This window comes from Artemia franciscana, unplaced genomic scaffold (assembly GCF_032884065.1).
Source record: "Artemia franciscana unplaced genomic scaffold, ASM3288406v1 Scaffold_740, whole genome shotgun sequence".
Lineage (NCBI taxonomy): Eukaryota > Metazoa > Arthropoda > Branchiopoda > Anostraca > Artemiidae > Artemia > Artemia franciscana.
The window spans coordinates 323-21,334 of NW_027067498.1; the positions used below are offsets into that span (position 1 = coordinate 323).

Consider the following 21,012-nt stretch of genomic DNA (forward strand, 5'->3'; position numbering starts at 1 on the left):
AACATAAATATTTTTAAATATGTTATGTAATGAGAAGAGGTACATGTGGGTGTTACACAATGACTGTGAACACGTGGGATGCTAAGAGCCTAATCATATAACATACATCGGTGTAATATAATACTTTAAGAGATTTTTTCTCCAGGATTGTTTTTCTTTCAATTCCTTTTATCTTCTTTCAAGGTGTTTATCCCTTAAGGACTTCTTTTTCTTTCACGGTTTTTCTTTTCTTTTTGAGATTTCATTTTTCTTCCAATACGTTTTACTGAGGGTGCCTTTATATTCCAATGATTTTGTCCCTTAAGAGATAAAATTAGAATCAACAAAATAAGCTGTTCGAACCATGGAGAAATCCCTGTCCCACTTACTAGAATGATTAAGCTATTGATTACGTGTTTTCTATGATTCTAATAATAGAGTTGTGGAGAAAAAACTGATTACTAGAGTTTTGTTATATTTGAAGTGCACCTGGCTGCTATTTAATGTTTTAAAAGGGTATTATAAAATAAGAGTCTTTCGAAAAAATGACCTGAACTGCAGCTTGAATTTTTTGGGGGTTGATGTTATTTGGACATCACAAATAGCCTTTCTGTGCATACTGATTAATAGCCTTAAACTTAGTAGATATCGTTGTTAGATGTCAGACTTACTTTAATAATCAGGCAACATATAAGGCAAATTATTGATAAGTTCGTTCTTAATAAGAAAAAATTTGTTTTATAATAGAATTCTTCAAGAAAATAAAGATAACTATAGCAAAGTCGCATTTATTGCATGAAAGGAAAGCAAAGGAAACCATAGCAAAGTGGCATTTGTTGCAGGAAAGGACAGAAGCAGAAACTACACTTTTGCAAAATTTTTCCATGTTGTGGAAACCGTTACAAAGGCCTTTTTGAAGATAGGATTGAAGCCTGGTGACAGTGTATGTATTGTTGCCACCATTCGTCCAGAATGGTGTTTTTCACATTTTGGTGCCATTGAAGCAGGAGAGATAGCCGTAGGAATCAACCGAAAATACAAAAAAGAAACATTATTATATTGTTTGAAAAATTGTTCGGCAAAAATTCGAAGATCCAGTGCACTTCGGAAATTATAAATAAACTTAAAACCTATTGTTCAGGTATTAAAAATTTTCGAATTTTAATCCATATTGGAGTGTTAATAATTAACTGCAGGTGATAGATTCTTTAACAATGGTTTCAGCTAAAAGAATTGAGTCTTTCGATTTTGCGACAATGTATACTAATTTATCACTTAATGTAGTGTTTGATAATTTTAAAAACTGTTATCAAGAAATCTTTCCTCTTATCTAGTAAAAGGTTCTTAAAAATAGACACTTATAATAAAAAAGCTATATGGACAAATTGCTTTAATACTACAGTTAACTTGAGATGTTACAGCTTGTATATGATTTTTGAGTTATTAGAATTTGTTTTATACAATACTTATATAAGATTTGGTGGTGATTTGTACAAGCAAATTGTGGGAATTCCCATGGGGGGGGGAATGCCAGCCCATTTATAGCTGACTTGTTTTTAAGTCAACTGGAATATAAATATACGATGGATAAGAATAATCCAATTAATTTAAAACATGTTTTGTCAAATAATAAAAGATATTTAGATGATATTTTGGTCTTAAATTGTAAGGATTTCATTGATATTTCTAAAAATATATATCCATCAGAGCTTATTCTTGAACCTAGTCATGGCGCTGGTCATGAAGATCATTTCTTAGATTTAAATATTAATATTCGTGATAATAATAAATTAAGTTTTAAAATGTATAATAAAACGGATGATTTTGATCTTGAAGTGATTAGTTTCCCATTCCCTGACAGTAATATACACTCAAATATCACATATTCAGCGTTTTTCTCACAGTTACTTCGTTATGCAAGGATTTGTAGTAATTATATTGATTTTAAAAATAGATGTAAAATCTTAAGCCAAAAATTGATATCAAGAGGTTTTTCTGCAAATAAATTAACTTGGCTTTTTAAAAAATTTAGTTTTCATTATAACGAACTTCTAAATAAATATCAAAAGAAATATCTAGAAATACTTAAAGAAATTTTCAACTAATTTCGGAGGTTCGAGAAATGTTGTCGCAGCGCCATTTATTTTGAATTGTGTTTCTAATTGACCGGATTTTTTTTAAATATTAGCCACATGGTAAAGATGAATTCTATAATTGTTTAGTTCATTCAGGTTTTCTGCAATGTGTTAATATTTGTGATTTGGTAAAATTTATTATATTTAGTTTACCTATTGTTGCTAAAAAGAGGGATATATTAACAGGATAAGCTTGTTTTGGTGTTACTTGGTTGTTTTACATTTGGTGTTTTTTTTTCTTTCATAGGCATGTATTTTGGGGGTGATACCTGACACGGGGATGCCATGGATATTCTGTGGTAGCCACAACACTTGGCTGGGGTAGAGAATTTAAAGTGGCGAAACCCTATATAGGCCAGTGTATTTTCCTGATGAGCCCTTGTGTTGGGTTGTTGCCTCTGAATTATTTGTCTTTGTTATTTTTTTTCTCTATTGTTTGGTAAATGACGACTTATACTTATTGACGACATGACTGCCTGTCCATGGATTATTCTTTATGGTTGATTGTGTATGGCTATGCTGTTTGACTTATGTGATTGTATGGATGAATAGGGTTAAGGCCTCATTCAAGTACTGTTCTATATTAATCACTAATTTAGGAAAACAGTCTTCCTTTTCTCCTTCTGTCTCTCTTTTTTTTTTTTTTTTTTTTTTTTTTTTTTTTTTTTTTTTTTGCTGTTGCATTGGTGATTTCTCTTTTCATGATAAAATAAGACAAAGAGATTCTTCACTTCTTGGAAAAATGATCCTAACATTTTTTGGGCCCATCACGGAGAATTTTGAAAGATAATTTCTTAGAGAATGATATAAACTTTCTCAAAAACATAGGAAAATATTATCATGCTGTTTGATCAATTACAGAGAACAATCAAAAGGTATTCCACCTACGAAGAAAACATAGGAAAATATTTTCATGCTGTTTAATCAATTACACAGAAGAATCAAAAGGTATTCCACCTAAGAAGAAAAGTTGAGTATCTAAATATCTTGGAAAATGCTACCACAATTCAGCATGAAATTGGTTTGAAAGAATTACGTGACAAAAGGAAACAAAACAGGATATTAAGTATTATGCCAATTAGCCATGTAAATGCCCTAATAACTGATATTTATATCCCTTTATTAAATGGTTGTTCCGTCTGTTTTGTAGACATAACAGAAACGGACTTCCATTTAATAAATTCCTTAAAACTGGCCAGACCCTTATATTTTTTCGCAAGTCTGGTCTTGTTAGAAATAATTAACGATTTTATTTCTGACGATCGGATAGAGAAGCACAAAAACATATCGACGAGATTATTCTTTGAGAATTTTTCTTCCGTAAGACAATATCGCCTAAGAAAACTAGTTGGTATGGATAAATGCTTACAGTTGTTTTGCATTGGGGGCATTATTTCTGACTATGTTTTTGATAGCTTAGCGCACTTGTTTCTTCGCATACGAGAAGTCTTGGGATGTAATCAGACTTGCGGGCCCCATTTGTGGGCTAAATTCAATGCCGAAAAAGGTCGGCTGTTCAATTGCCATAGAAATCAACAGGCTTCTATTCAAATCATATCAAAGTCTTTTAAACCTATTACGAGCAATAGGTAAAAAGCAAAATATCAATATCTGGAATGTTGGAATTGAGCCGGAAAATATGTCAATATGTGAAGTGGGAACCCAACTAAAACATAAATTTTTTAAATCAAAATTTGAAGTTATCTGACATTTTAGGCAGACGATAATAACAAGTAATTAGCGGTTAGTAACAAGTTTCGCAAGGATTAAAATTCATTGAAAAAGCTTACTGGTTTTATAATGAATAATATCAAATTCTAGATAGATGTTTTCACCTTGAACTCTGAATCAATACAATATTGAGTGTCAAAGGCTACAAATCGGCATGAAGCATCACTATCTAGTATTGAAATGGCAGGTCTTTGCTGTTTAAATTAAAGTAATGGTAATTTTTTAGTTTAAGAATTTATCTTTTGTCGCAAAAAAAAACAGAAAAATATTTTCTAAATATTTTGTACATGTGTCTCTGAAGGTTGCTTTTTTCTTTTTTCTTTTTATAACTTCCAAGAATTGTAGCTTCGATTCTGTACTGATTCGATTCCTTCGATTTCTGTACTGATTGTACGGACATCACAGATAGCCTTTCTAGGCATATTGATTAGTAGCCTTAACCTTAGTAGATATCGTTGTTAGATATCGGACTTACTTTAACAATCAGGCAACATATAAGGCAAATTATTGATACGTTCGTTCTTAATAAGAAAAAAAATGTTTTATAATAAAATTCTGCAAGAAAATAAAGATAACCATAGCAAAGTGGCATTTGTTGCACGAAAGGACAGAAGCAGAATCTACAATTCTACAGAATATTTCCATGTTGTGGAAACCGTTGCAAAGGCCTTTTTGAAGATAGGATTGAAGACTGGTGACAGTATATGTATTGTTGCCACCAATCGTCCAGAATGGTGTTTTTTACATTTTGGTGCCATTGAAGCAGGAGGGATTCCCGTAGGAATCTACCCAAAAAACAAAAAAAAACAATATTATATATTTTGAAAAATTGTTCGGCAAAAATTCTTATTTTAGAAAATATCGAGCTGCTAGATGAACTAGGAAAGATGGAGGAAGAAATGCCACAATTAAAGGCAAAAATTTTTTGCTGTGGCAAGGATCCAATCACAGCAGAGGACAGACATTATTCCTGGGATAAGCTTTTGGAAATTGGTAAAGCTGAAAACCAGAAATGTTTAATGGAAGCTAATGTTTGATATAGTTGTTTAATATAGCTAATGTTTAATGTAGGAATGTATAATAAAAATGAATTCTTCATTTTTTGAACAAAAAAATATACAATCCAAAATGAAAAAAAGACTTTCATGGACAGCAAAACATTGGTTCGAAACTCACACTTCGGTTAAAGTTTATGAAGTGTCAGATGTTCAAAAGCTTTGGAATACGTAAAGCACAAGCAAAATTAAGAAAGTAATAATAGACATATTGCGTCCAATAAATAAAGATCACAATATCAATATCCGGAATGTTGCAATTGAGCCGGAAAATAAGTCAATATATGAAATGGGAATCCAACTAAAACCAAAATCTTATCTTTTGCGTGAGAATTATGAAAAGAAGGTTTTGGAAGAACAAAAAAAAATCTAACTCGTCTTGACAGAAAATAATCCAAAACTTACCGGAAACTTACCGATATGTGAAAAGGGAACCCAACTAAAACATAATTTATTTAAATCAAAATTTGTAGTTATCTGACATTTTAGGCTGACGATAATAACAACTAATTAGCGGTTATTAATTATAATAGAGTAACAAATTTTGTGGGGATTAAAATTCACTGAAAAAGCTTAATAGTTTTATAATGAATAACATCAAATTCTAGATAGATATTTTCACCTTGAACTCTGAATCAATACAATATTCTTTTTAAAACTTCCAGGAATTGTAACTTCCATGATTGTTCCGTCTGTTTTGTAGCCGTAACAGAAAAGGACTTCCATTTAATAAATTCCTTAAAACTGGTCAGGCCTTTATATTTTTTCGCAGCTGCGGTCTTGTTAGAAATAATTAACAATTTTATTTCAAACGCTCAGATTGCGAGGTACAAAAATATATCGACAAGATTATTCTTTGGGAATTTTTCATATATACATCGACATATAATAGATATACAAAGATACGTATACAAAAAAATATACAAAATAGAGTGTCAAAGGCTGCAAATTGGCATGAAGCATCACTACCTAGTAATGAAATGGCAGGTCTTTGCTGTTCAAATAAAAGTAATGGTCATTTTTTAGTTTATGAATTTATTTTTTGTCGCAAAGAAAACAGAAAAATATTTTGTACATGTGTCTCTGAAGGTTGTTTTTTTCTTTTTATAACTTCCAGGAATTGTACCTTCGATAGTAGGTTTGGAAATGTTCAATTTTGTACTGATTAAATATGACCTGGACTGCAGCTTGAATTTTCGGGGGTTTGATGTTGTTTGGACATCATATATAGCCTTTCTGTCCATATTGATTAATAGCCTTAACCTTAGTAGATATCGGACTTACTTTAATAATCAGGCAACAAATAAGGTAAGTTATTTATACATTCGTTCTTAATAAGAAGAAATATGTTTTATAATAAAATTCTTCAAGAAAAATAAAGATAATCATAGCAGTGGAATTATTTGCAAGAAAGAACAGAAGCAAAAACAACAGTTTTGCAGAATATTTCCATGTTGTGGAAACCGTTGCAAAGCCCTTACTGAATATAGGATTATAGCCTGGTGACAGTGTATGTATTGTTACCCCTAATCGTCCAGAATGTTGTTTTTCACATTTTGGTGTCATTGAAACAGGAGGGATAGCCGTAGGAATCTACCCAAAATACAAAAAAGAAACAATATTATATTGTTTGAAAAATTGTTCGACAAAAATTCCTATTTTTCAGAAAATATCGAGCTGCTAGATGAACTAAGAAAGATTGAGAAAGTAAAGCTACAATTTTTTGCTGTGGCAAGGATCCAATCACAGCAGAGGACAGACATTATTCCTGGGATAAGCTTTTGGAAATCGGTGAAGCTGTAAACAAGGAATGTTTGATGGAAGCATAAAAAGGAATCAAATCCGAATCTTGCTGTTTGATCAATTACAGGTAGAATCAAAAGGTATTCCAGCCAAAGGTGTTAAGTTGAGTCATCTTAATATCTCAGAAAATACTACCTCAATTCAGCATGAAATTGGTTTGAAAGAATTAAGTGACAAAAGGAAACAAAACAGGATATTAAGTATTATGCCAATTAACCATGTATTATTTCTGACCATGTTTTTGATAGATTAGTGCACTTGGGTCTTCACATACAAGAAGTCTTTGGATGTAGTGAGACTTGCGGGCCCCATTTGTGGGCTAAATTCAACGCCGAAAAAGGTCGGCAGTTCAATTGCCATATAAATCAAAAGGCTTCTATTCTAGAAACAGGTGAGCTTGTAACAAATGGAAAAAACATAGTTTCTGTATATATTGGTGACGAAGAAGCGAAAAATAAAGTCATTGATAAGGATGGGTCATACCACACGGGAGACTATTCAAAGTATGATGACTAGAGATTTCTATGATTAAGATGCCAAAATTGAAAATGAAATGAAAAACGTTCTGCCATTTCTTCATTATATACATATATATAATGACGAATAAGAACAATTTATTAACATAATTTTCTACTTCAAAACCTTAAAAGAGGATACTCTACGCAGTTTCCACCAAGGCGTTCGTAACTTAATTAATAGATCTTTTTCCACAGAAGAAGTAGGTTCAGTAATAAAAATGTATTCTTCATTTTTTGAACAAGAAAATATACAATCTAATATAAAAAGACTTTCATGGACAGCAAAACACTGGTTCAAAACTCACGCTTCAGTTAAAGTTTATGAAGTGTCAGATGTTCAAAAGCTTTGAAATACAGAAAGCACAAGCAAAGTTAAGAAAATAACCCTAGACCTATTGCGTCCAATAGATGAAGATCACAATATCAATATCCGGAATGTTGGAATAAAGCCGAAAATATGTCAATATGTGAAATAGGAACCCAACTAAAACCAAAATCTTATCTTTTGCGTGAGAAGTATGAAAAGGAGATTTTGGATGGTCAAAAAAAATATCTAACTCGTCTTGACAGAAAATAATCCTAGACCTATTGCGTCCAATAGATAAAAAGCACAATATAAATATCCAGAAAGTAGGAATTGAGCCGGAAAGTGTGTCAATATGTGAAATGGGAACCACACTAAAACATAAATATTTTAAATATGTTATGTAATGACAAGAGGTACATGTGGGTGTTACACAATGACAGTGAACAAGTGGGATGTTACATAATGACAAGGCACACGTGGGATGCTAAGAGCCTAATCATATAACGTAAATCGGGGTGACATAATACTTTAAGAGATTTTTCCTTCAAGATTGTTTTTCTTTCAATTCGTTTTTTCTTCTTTCAGGTTTTTTTTTTTCTTAGGGACTCCTTTTTCTTTCACGGTGTTTTTTTCTTTTTGAGATTTCATTTTTCTTCCCATACGTTATACTCAGGGTGCCTTTATATTCCAATGATTTTGTCCCCTACGAAATGGAATTAGATTCAACAAAATAAGCTATTCGACCCATGGAGAATTCCCTGTTCCACTTACTAGAATGATTAAGCTATTGATTACGTGTTTTCTATGATTCTAATAATAGAGTTGTGGAAAAAAAAACTGATTACTAGAGTTTTGTTATATTTGAAGTTCACCTGAATGCTATTTAATGTTTTAAAAGGGTATTATAAAATAAAACAAAGAGATTCTTCACTTCTCGGTAAAATGATCCTACAATTTTTGAGGACCTTCTCAGAGAATTTTGAAAGATAATTTCTTAGAGAATGATATAAACTTTCTCAAAACAATAGGACAATATTTTCATGCTCTTTGATCAATTACAAAGAAGAATCAAAGGTATTCCACCTAAAGATGAAAAGTTGAGTATCTTAATATCTTGGAAAATGGTACCTCAATTCAGCATGAAATTAGTTTGAAAGTATTACGAGACAAAAGGAAACAAAACAGGATATTAAGTATTATAACAATTAGCCATGTAAATGCCCTAATGACTGGTATTTATATCCCATTATTAAATGGTTATTCCGTCTGTTTTGTAGACATAACAGAAACGGACTTCCATTTAATAAATTCCTTAAAACTGGCCAGGCCGTTATATTTTTTCGCAAGTCCGGTCTTGTTAGAAATAATTAACGATTTTATTTCTGACGCTCGGATAGCGAAGTACAAAAACATATCGACGAGATTATTCTTTGAGTATTTTTCTTCCGTAAGACAATATCGCCTAAGAAAACTAGTTGGTATGGATAAATGCTTACAGTTGTTTTGCATTCGGAGCATTATTTCTGACTATGCTTTTGATAGCTTAGCGCACTTGTTTCTTCGCACATGAGAAGTCTAAGGATGTAATGAGACTTGCGGGCCCCATTTGCGGCCCGCTAAATTCTAAATTCTTTTAGACCTATTACGTGCAATAGATAAAAAGCACAATATCAATATCTGGAATGTTGGAATTGAGCCGAAAAATATGTCAATATGTGAAATGGGAACCCAACTAAAACATGAATATTTTTTAATCAAAATTTGTAGTTATCTGACATTTTAGGCTGACGATAATAACAAGTAATTAGCGGTTATTAATCATAATAGAGTAATAAGTTTCGCAAGGATTAAAATTCACTGAAAAACCTTACTGGTTTTATAATGAAAAATATAAAATTCTAGATAGATGTTTTCACCTTGAACTCTGAATCAATAAAATATTGAGTGTCAAAGGCTGCAAATTGGCATGAAGCATCACTATCTAGTAATGAAATGGCAGGTCTTTGCTGTTCAAATTAAAGTAATGGTAATTTTTTAGTTTAAGAATTTATTTTTTGTCGCAAAGAAAACAGAAAAATATTTTCTAAATATTTTGTACATGTGTCTCTGAAGGTTGAATTTTTTCTTTTTATAATTTCCAAGAATTGTGCCTTCGATTGTAGCTTTGGAAATTTTCATTTTGTACTGCTTAAAGATGACCAGGATTGCAGCTTGCATTTTTTGGGGGTTGATGTTGTTTGGACATCACAGATAGCCTTTCAATGCATATTGATTAGTAGTCATAACCTTAGTAGATATCGTTGTTAGATATCAGACTTACTTTAATAATCAGGCAAAATATAAGGCAAATTATTGATACGTTCGTTCTTAATAAGAAAAATATGTTTTATAATAAAATTCTGCAAGAAAATAAAGATAACCATAGCAAAGTGGCATTTGTTGCACGAAAGGACAGAAGCAGAATCTACAATTTTACAAAATATTTCCATGTTGTGGAAACCGTTACAAAGGCCTTTTTGAAGATAGGATTTAAGCCTGGCGACAGTATATGTATTGTTGCCACCAATCGTCCGGAATGGTGTTTTTCACATTTTGGTGCCATTGAAGCAGGAGGGATAGCCGTAGGAATCTACCCAAAAAACAAAAACAAAACAATATTATATAGTTTGACAAAATTGTTCGGCAAAAATTCTTATTTTAGAAAATATCGAGGAATAAATGCCACAATTAAAGGCAATAATTTTTTGCTGTGGCATGGATCCAATCACAGCAGAGGACAGACATTATTCCTGGGATAAGCTTTTGGAAATCGGTGAAGCTGAAAACCAGGAATGTTTAATGGAAGTTAATGTTTAATATAGTTGTTTAATATAGCTAATGTTTAATGTAGGAATGTTTAATAAAAATGAATTCTTCATTTTTTGAACAAGAAAATATACAATCCAAAATGAAAAAAAGACTTTCAAGGACAGCAAAACATTGGTTCAAAACTCACGCTTCGGTTAAAGTTTATGAAGTGGCAGATGTTCAAAAGCTTTGGAATACGGAAAGCACAAGCAAAGTTAAGAAAATAATCCTAGACATATTGCGTCCTATAGATAGGATCACAATATCAATATCCGGAATGTTGGAATTGAGCCGGAAAATATGTCAATATATGAAATGGGAACCAAAATCTTTTCTTTTGCATGAGAAGTATAAAAAGGAGATTTTGGATAGACAAAAAAAATGTCTAACTCGTCTTGACAGAAAATAATCCAAGACCTATTGCGTCCAATAGATAAAAAGCACAATATCAAAATCCGGAATGTGGAATTGAGCCGGAAAATGTGTCAATATGTGAAATGGGAACCCAGCTAAAACATAAATATTTTTTAATCAAAATTTTAGTTATCTGACATTTTGAGCTGACGATAATAACATGTAATTAGCGGTTATTAATTATAATGGAGTAGCAAGTTTCGCAGGGAATAAAATTCACTGAAAACGCTTACTGGTTTTATAATGAATAATATCAAATTCTAGATAGATATTTCCACATTGAACTCTGAATCACTGCTGAATCAATATAATATTGAGTGTCAAAGGCTGCAAATTGGCATGAAACATCACTATCTAGTAATGAAAGGGCAGGTCTTGTCTGTTCAAATAAAAGTAATGGTCATTTTTTTTGTTTATGAATTAATTTTTTGTTCCAAAGAAAACAAAAAAATATTTTATAAATGTGTCTCTGAAGGTTGTTTTTTTCTTTTTTCTTTTTATAACTTCCAGGAATTGTGCCTTGGAAATGGTCATTCTGTACTGCATAAATATCACCTGGACTGTAGCTTGAATTTTTTGGGGGTTGATGTTGTTTGGACATCAAAGATAGCCTTTCTGTGCATATTGATTAATAGCCTTAACCTTAGTAGATATCGTTGTTAGATATCAGACTTACTTTAATATTCAGGCAATATATAAGGCAAATTATTGATACATTCGTTCTTAATAAGAAAAAATGTGTTTTATAATAAAATTCTTCAAGAAAATAGACAACCATAGCAAAGTGGCATTTGTTACACGAAAGGACAGAAGCAGAAACTACAATTTTGCAGAATATTTCCATGTTGTGGAAACCGTTGCAAAGGCCTTTTTAAAGATAGGATTGAAGCCTGGCGACAGTGTATAAATTGTTGCCACCAATCGTCCAGAATGGTGTTTCTCACATTTTGGTGCTATTGAAGCAGGAGGGATAGCCGTAAGAATCTACCCAAAATACAAAAAAGAAACAATATTATATTGTTTGAAAAAGGCCCTAGTGACTGATATTTATATTTCTTTATTAAATGCTTGTTCCGTCTGTTTTGTAGACATAACAGAAAAAGACTTGCATTTAATAAATTCCTTAAAACTGGTCAGGCCCTTACATTTTTTCGCAAGTCCAGTCTTGTTAGAAATAACAATTTAATTTCCGACGCTCAGATTACGAGGTAAAAAAACATATCGGCGAGATTATTGTTTGGGAATTTTTCTTCCGTAAGATAATATTGCCTAAGAAAACTAGTTGGTATGGATAAATGCTTACGGTTGTTTTGAATTGAGGGCATTATTTCTGACCATGTTTTTGATAGCTTAGTGGACTTGGGTCTTCCCATACAAGAAGTCCTTTGATGTAGTGAGACTTGCGGGCCCCATTTGTGAACTAAGTTCAATGCCAATAAAGGTCAGATGTTCAATTGGCATAAAAATCAAAAGGCTTCTATTCTGGAGACAAGTGAGCTTGTATTAAGCGGAAAAAAACTTATTTTCTGGATATCTTGGTGACGAAGAAACGACAAATGCAGTTATTGATAAGGATGGGTCATACCACACAGGACACTTTATTAAAAGTATGAAGACTAGAGATTTCTATAATTATGAAGCCAAAATTGAAAATAAAATATAAAAAGTTCTACCATTTGTTCATTGTATACATATATAAAAGGACGAAAAAGAACAATTTATTAACAAATTTTATACTTCAAAACCTTTAAAGAGGATACTCTACGCAATTTCCACCAAGGCGTTCGCAACTTAATTAATAGCTCTTTTTCGACAGAAAAAGTAGGCTAAGCAATAAAAATGAATTCTTCATTTTTTGAAAAAGAAAATATACAATCCAAAAGGAAAAAAAGACTTTCCTGGACAGCAAAATATTGGTTCAAATCTCATGCTTCAGTTAAAATTTATGAAGTGTCAGATGTTAAAAAGCTTTGGAATACGGAAATCACAAGCAAAGTTAAGAAAATAATCCTAGACCTATTGCGTCCAATAGATAAAGATCACAATATCAATATCCGAAATGTTGGAATTGAGCCGGAAAATATGTCAAAATACGAAATGGGAACCCAACTAAAACCAAAATCTTATCTTTTGTGTGAGAAGTATGAAAAGGAGATTTTGGATGGTCAAAAAAAATATCTAACTCGTCTTGACAGAAAATAATCCTAGACCTATTGCGTCCAATAGATAAAAAGCACTATACCAATATCTGGAATGTTGGAATTGAGCCGGAAAATGTGTCAATATGTGAAATGGGAACCCAACTAAAACCAAATATTTCTTAATCAAAATTTGTAGTTATCTGACATTTTAGGCTGACGATAATAACAATTAATTAGCGGTTATTAATTATAATGGAGTAACAAGTTTCACAGGAATTAAAATTCACTGAAAAAGGTTACTGGTTTTATAATGAATAATATAAAATTCTAGATAGATGTTTTCACCTTGAACTCTGAATCAATACAATATTGAGTGTCAAAGGCTACAAATCGGCATGAAGCATCACTATCTAGTATTGAAATGGCAGGTCTTTGCTGTTTAAATAAAAGTAATGGTCATTTTTTAGTTTATGAATTTATTTTTTTTGTTGCAAAGAAAACAGAAAAATATTTTGTGCATGTGTCTTTGAAGGTTGTTTTTCTCTTTTTTTATAACTTTCAGGAATTGTACCTTCGACTATACCTCTGGAAATGTTCATTTTGTACTGCATAAATATGACCTGGACTGCAGCTTGAATTTTTTGGGGGTTGATGTTGTTTGGACATCACAGATAGCCTTTCTGTGCATATTGATTAATAACCTTAGCCTTAGTAGATATCGTTGTTAGATATCGGACTTACTTTAACAATCAGGCGACGTATAAGGCAAAATATTGATAAGTTCGTTCGTAATAAGAAAAAATATGTTTTATAATAAATTTTTCAAGAAAATAAAGATAACCATAGCAAAGTGGCATTTGTTGCACGAAAGGACAGAAGCAGAAACTAGTTTTGCAGAATATTTCCATTTTGTGGAAACCGTTGCAAAGGCCTTTTTGAAGATAGGATTGAAGCTGGGTGACAGTGTATGTATTGTTGCCATAAATCGTTCAGAATGGTGTTTTTCACATTTTGGTGCCATTGAAGCAGGAGGGATAGCCGTAGGAATCTACCCAAAATACAAAAAAAAACAATTTTTTATTTTTTGAAAAAATGTTCGGCAAAAATTCTTATTTTAGAAACTATCGAGCTGCTAGATGAACTAGGAAAGATTGGGAAAGAAATACAATAATTAAAAGCTATAATTTTTTGCTATGGCAAGGATACAATCACAGCAGAGGACAGACATGATTCGTGGAATAAGCTTTTGGAAATCGGTGAAGCTGAAAACCAGGAATGTTTGATGGAAGCTAAAAAAAAGGAATCAAATCCGATTCATGCTGTTTGATCAACTACAAGGAAGAATCAAAAGGTATTCCACCCAAAGGTGTTAAGTTGAGTCGTCTTAATATCTTGGAAAATGCTACCTCAATTCAGCATGAAATTGGTTTGAAAGAATTACATGACAAAACGAAAAAATAAAACAGAATATTAATTATTATGCCAATTAGCCATGTAAATATCCTAATGACTGATATATATATATATCCCTTTATTAAGTGGTTGTTCCATCTGTTTTGTAGACATAACAGAAAAGGACTTCCATTTAATAAATTCCTTAAAACTGGCCAGGCCCTTATATTTTTTCGCAAGTCCGGTCTTGTTAGAAATATTTAACGATTTTATTTCTGACGCTCGGATTGTGAGGTACAAAAACATATCGACGAGATTATTCTTTGGGAATTTTTCTTCTGTAAGACAATATCGCCTGAGAAAACTAGTTGGTATGGATAAATGCTTACGGCTGTTTTGCATGGGGGGCATTGTTTCTGACCATGTTTTTGATAGCTTAGTGCACTAGGGTCTTCGCATACAAGAAGTCTTTGGATGTAGTGAGACTTGCAGGCCCCATTTGTGGGCTAAGCATAATGCCGAAAAAGGTCAGCTGTTCAATTCCCATAAAAATCAAAAGGCTTTTATTCTAGAAACAAGTGAGCTTGTATTAAGTGGAAACAATATTTTCTGGGTATCTTGGTGACAAAGAAACGACAAATAAAGTCATTGATAAGGATGGATCACACCACACGAGACACTTTATTAAAAGTATGAAGACTAGAGATTTCTATGATTATGAAGCCAAAATTGAAAATGAAATAAAATTTTTTTTGCCATTTGTTCATTATATACATCTATATAATGACGAACAAGAACAATTTATTAACATAACTTTATACTTCAGAACCTTAAAAGAGGATACTCTACGCAATTTCCACCAAGGCGTTCGGAACTTAATAAATAGCTCTTTTTCAACAGAAGAAGTAGGTTCAGTAATAAGAATGTATTCTTCATTTTTTGAAAAAAAATAATATACAGTCCAAAATAAAAAAAAGACTTTAATGGACAGCAAAACATTGGTTCAAAACTTACGCTTCAGTTAAAGTTTGTGAAGTGCATTTGTTGCATGAAAGGACAGAAGCAGAAACTACAGTTTTGCAGAATATTTCCATGTTGTGGAAACCGTTGCAAAGGCCTTTTTGAAGATAGGATTGAAGCCGGGTGACAGTGTATATATTGTTGCCACCAATCGTCCAGAATGGTGTTTTTCACATTTTGGTGCCATTGAAGCAGGAGGGATAGCCATAGGAATCTACCCAAAATACAAAAAAAAAATATTATATTGTTTGAAAAATTGTTCTGCAAAATTCTTATTTTAGAAAATACCAAGCTGCTAGATGAACTAGGAAAGATTGAAGAAGAAATGCCACAATTAAAGGCCATAATTTTTACAATAGAAAAAAAATCCTGAACATTTTCAAATAATATAGCCTAAAAATAAATATGAAAAAATAACTTACCGACGACTTGTAGTTTAGCACTTCGACTCACAATTGTACCAACCTGAGGTGACAAGGCACTGATATACCTCTTCATCTGGCCTTTCCATTCTAGTATGATAAACACTAGCAACATACAGTGATCCATTGGTCAAAATAGACCTAAAAGAAATCAACTTTTACACTTCCTATATTAGTTTTTAGCGGTTGATAGTAGTCATTTTATTGAACAGCAAGAACAAAATATACTGCTAGTTGGCAGGAATACGCAAAACTTTTTCAGGTAGGGGGGGGGGCACAAGCTCAAAAATACTTTAAAGAAGCAGAATGACATGGAAAATATAAGACATAATTTGAAAAATTGTAAAACTTAAATTTTTCACAAATGACCGTGTTTTCAAATTAACATGTTTTCACAAATAACCCACAGGGAAGAAAAATATTCTCAAACTAATTCAGTAAACATATCTTTATGTCAGCAGTGTGAAACGCAAATACTTTTACAGTGGTTGCATCATTGATTGCAAGAGCAACACTTTGGGTGTTTTTTTTTTTTTTCTAGCACCCCGATTTTAGCTTATTCTTAGAAAGCGGTAAGAGTCTAACCTCTGCGGTTTTTAAGGAAAGTGTGGAACTTAGGTCGGATTGATGAATGTGACTTTGTATTTTGGAAAGCTTTGTAGAACTCTTGCCTGGGCCCAAAAATCTATTGTTTCTACCCATTTCTGTTCGTGATTTCAGCTGAGTTTATCATTCGGATTTTGCACTTGGGATTGCGGTAGAGAAATGGTATCAGATGTAGCTCTTGAACTTTCAAAGTTCTCTCATTGCTAAAGAAATTAGAGTTTATCCTTTGCTCCTTTCTAAGTGATGATGTTAGAAACTTGGCCTACGACAAAAAAGCAAACTTTTGAACTAAGACAGATATATTTTTTTTTGACGGCAGTCGATAACTTTTGATTAGCTGATCAAAATATATGTCATCCAATTTTTGGTAGAAAAATCTCTTCATAAGATAAACCAGTTAGAAAGTTTGAAAAGGTTGACAACTTCAGTAGCAAGGTACACACTGAAACCAAAAATAGACCAATACCAATTGTGACACATACAGAGGATTTTTAAGCAACAGTTGGCTGTTAGCTCATAATCATCTTCGTCAATGAGGGGTTTGCAACTTTTGCTAGTTGGTGTACCTATTATTTGTTTCTGGTGTATTTGATGGTAAAAACCATTTGTTTCCAGTGGTAAAACATGTAGGAGACGGGTAAGTAATAATTGTCTGTTAGGCTACAATCAGCTTCAGCGACGAGGGGTTTACAGCTTTTGCTAGTTGCAATGAGGGGTTTGCAACTTTTGCAAGTTTGTGTACCTAGTATTTATTTTAAGGTCTTTACAGATTAATTCAGCACTTAATCAAAGCGAGGAAACAAAACCAAAGTGATGCTCTTGCAACACTTTACTTGGCAAAGCCAAACAAAGGTTGCCGCAATACCTCACGTTGCCCATGCAACGTAGATCTAGTTTTGAACTCGAATCAATGTGGCAATTTTTGCTGGAATTGAAGTCACCAGTGCCAAAATCCGAAATTATGACTTCAAACTTCCAGTTTTCAGTATGATTTTTTTGTTTAACTTGCAAAGATCGGCTGAATTGGAGGTCTACTGTTGCTGTATTAAGCATGGGAGTGGCCTCCCCACTTGGCATGGGAAGACAAAAATCCAAGCTATGTAATTAAACTTATTTACGAAATAAAATATGATATATTGATTTTCTTGGCTGGAATCCATGTTGCTAGGGTGACAAGATCTTGTTTGTGGTTAAATGTGGGAGCAATAAATTTTTAACTATTTGTTCAGGCATCTTAGCCATAAGTAAAGTTAGCCTGATAGGTCAATAAACCTTAGACTTAATACAGCACCTTTTTTGAATAGGCTACCTTAGTAATGTTAACAACTTTCTAGTCTGCTGAGAGCCCTCTCATGGTAAGTGATGTCTGGATGATTCTTGTGAGGGGATCTGCTATCACTTCTGTAATTTCTTTTATTACCCTGTGATGTATAATATCAGGTCCTGGTGACTTGTTAGCATTCAACTTGAGACAAGTTGAGAAACAAGAGAGAAACATTGGGGGATTACATGGGAAATATCTATTTTTGGCTATATAATTGCACATTTGAGGTGGTTAGAGATAAAGTGTAGCAGAGCTGCATGCAAAATGTGACAACTACACATTAGCCTTCTATATCACCTTTTCTGAAATAAGAATTGTTTTCTAAACATGTTTCATTCTTAATACCCCTTGATCTAGACTTTTACTATGAAAAACAGCTGATACAGAACTTTGTAAATTTTAGTAAACTATCTTATCTCAGATAAATGTTTAGTTTAGAGCACTTAGAAATGCTAATTCAAGAAGCATATCCATTTCTGGTTGACCTTCCACTTCCATGGGGTGCACTAAAAATGTGTAAAGTGGGTTTGCTTACAGGTAACATTGCCTATAGAGCAAAGTGTATTAGTTTATGAGCCCTATGGGCAGCAGGGCAAGGTCTGTATTCTATATTTCTATATCTATATTTATATATAAACTTCATTTGAGGCTTTTTTTCATTTTATCACTTTTTGTTGAATAAATATAGAATACAGACATTGCCCCACTGGTGCACACATATTTAGTGTCACTGGAGGGGGATTTCAGAAAACTAAAAAATAGATGCCCTTCTCTAATAATGACAAAGAATCAATATGTGATCATCAGAATCTTGCTATATACAGTAAAACGCACTTTAGAACACTTGAAACAAAACTAGGTAAAATTCTAGTTAATTGACTTCTTGCTATCTCAGAAAGGGTTTAGGTTAGGAAAATGAAACTTTCAGGGATGAATCTACAGACTAAAGTTTGTCATGGGAGGGTATTTTGAAGCAACTATCTCCACTCCTTCTCCCTCTAGATGGTCCTGACCTTTTGATGACCTTTAAAAATATGTGTGTTATAAAAGTGGAACCTTGCAAAATAGATCTTCTGCTTAATTGAAGTACAATAAATATTTTTCAGCTTCATAACTTTGCACACTTCCATTTTATAAGATTCTAAAGATATACAAATACATTTCCTATATTTTGAAAAAAAAAAGCATTGATATGGCTCAAAATTGTACTCAAGTAGGATAAGACGACTGGTACTGGGACAATACTGGGACAAAAGACTTTAATCTTGGACAGATTGGGTCTGTCCAATACTTGGTTTGGGTGTCCAATATTAAAGTCTTTTATCCCAGTATTGGACATGTTGCAATCCAACCAAAGATTCTGTCCCAGAATAGGCAGAGTGATACAAGTGTCCCAGTACCAGTTGTCTTACCCTAACAGGAATTGCATTTTCAGAACTAAAGGCAGAGAAAAAGCAACTACTGACTGAAAGTTAAGATAAAGTGTTGTTTTGTCAAAATTTCAATAGGTATAGAACCTGTCATATAGGCAAATTTCAGGACCCTCTAGAGGGAGAAGGAGTGGAGGTAGTTGCTTCTAAATACCTTCCTGGGACATACTCTAGCCTGTAGACCCATCCCTGAAAGTTTCATTTTCCTAACCTAAGCCCTTTCCGAGATAGCAAGAAGTCAATTAACTAGAATTTTACCTAAAACTAAACATTTACCGTATCTCTTCATAGCCTACCCTAGTTATGGGCTGCAAACTTACAACTAACTAGGCTATTAACATTAAACTAGGTTTACCTACTCAAATGAGGGCTGGATGCACTAGTATCCATGAGAGATGAAAATTTTATTTTTAGTAGAAAACATCAACTTCATACTTTAAAATCATACAACAACCCTTCCCAAAGCTATTCGTCAGTTTCTTCCTAAAATGTTAGAGTTTCTTGTTAAGGCTAGGTCATACGGTTTGAGTTTTCTTGACGTTCATTTGGAGAGATTCCACATCCAAACAAAAGCTGTTGGCTAGCATATATACCCAAAAGTTATATTTCCACCGTCCATACAAAAACTAATAGAAAACACTGTTAGAAAATTGTTTTAGTAAATTGAATGATTTTTGGAGAATCTGAAGCATAACTTTCAAAAACTAAATAACGCTACCAATGAAACGTTTAAGAAGAAGCAGGATGGTTACTTTCTATAATTATAACGTTAATGGAGAGTACAGAGCTACTAGTATTTCTTATCTTTAGCATATTCTTAGCACAGTTTTTTCCCTTTTTTGAATTTCACTTGGCCCAACGTCTTGAACTCTTTATTAATGTTATAAGCTTAAAAACTAACCATCCTGCTTCTATTTAGACGTTGAGTTTGTTGCGCTGTTTATTTTTTGATTGTTGCCCTTAGAATAACTTGTTAGATCGATTGTCTAATAATTTCAGTTAAAAAGTTTTGCTTGGATTGAAAAAGAAAGCTTTATATCTCTTTAAGAAGGAACATTTAGCTTTACCTTGAATCCCATTTTAGGTACCTTTTGTCAGTGAACGTTAATAAAACTAATTTGATGATTTACAAGAGAGTTGGTAAGCCTCCATGTGTTGATAAAAAGCTATTTTTTAACGGTAGGCCTTTGTCACAAGTGCATGAAGTGCGTTATTTGGTGTTCCAGCTTGATTGTAATCTATCTTGGAAGAACCATAGTGATCTTGTTGCAGCTAAAGTTTCTAGAGGTTTGGGAATTTTGCGTTAATTAAAGCATGTTTTACCATTATCAGTTCTTTAATTATTATATCACACCGTTGTTTCGCCTTATATTTCTTATGGTTGTGTCCTTTGGTCTAGTAATTTCTATGCAAATTTGAAAAGAGTGCAGATCCTACAAAATAAAACAGTACGTCTTCTTGGTAAATATGTAGAAAATGTGAATGATACCGCGTCATGTTTTAAGAAATTACGAGTGCTTAACATTGGTCAGATTCGAGATTACCAAGCTGCTGTTTTTGCGTATCGATGTTGCAATAATGTATGTCCTCAATTTTTTACCAGTTTCTTCCAAGTAAATCGTTCACTCCATGGGTATGAGACTAGAGAGGCAGATAATTTGATTGTTGAGTACCGAGACACCATGCGTGCAGCTTTTGGTAGGTATTTAGCTCCGGCTATTTGGAATGATATCCCAGCTGGCAATAGGGAGGCGGAACATATTGGGTCGTTTAAAGTAAAATTTAAAAAACATTTATTGGGAGTGGGGAGATATATTTTTTTTTAATTATTATTAGCCTTTATTTGTGTATATTCTGGTAATAAGGGGTTATTTGATTGCGAGTGTTT

At 32.7% G+C, this 21,012-nt stretch overlaps 1 long non-coding RNA gene across 5 annotated transcripts; it reads right to left on the reverse strand.

Moving 5' to 3' along the window:
• Positions 1 to 751: 751 nt before the first annotated feature.
• On the reverse strand, positions 752 to 19,624 carry LOC136043585 (uncharacterized). Of its 5 annotated transcripts, none has more exons than XR_010621661.1 (3): positions 19,484 to 19,624; positions 15,765 to 15,905; positions 752 to 4,630 (listed from the first exon to the last, which is right to left on the reverse strand). It is a non-coding gene; the product is annotated as an uncharacterized LOC136043585 (long non-coding RNA). The 5 variants fall into 5 exon arrangements; XR_010621662.1 differs by having other exon boundaries at positions 752 to 911; positions 19,480 to 19,619; XR_010621659.1 differs by having other exon boundaries at positions 19,480 to 19,619.
• Between the last annotated feature and the right edge of the window lie 1,388 nt (positions 19,625 to 21,012).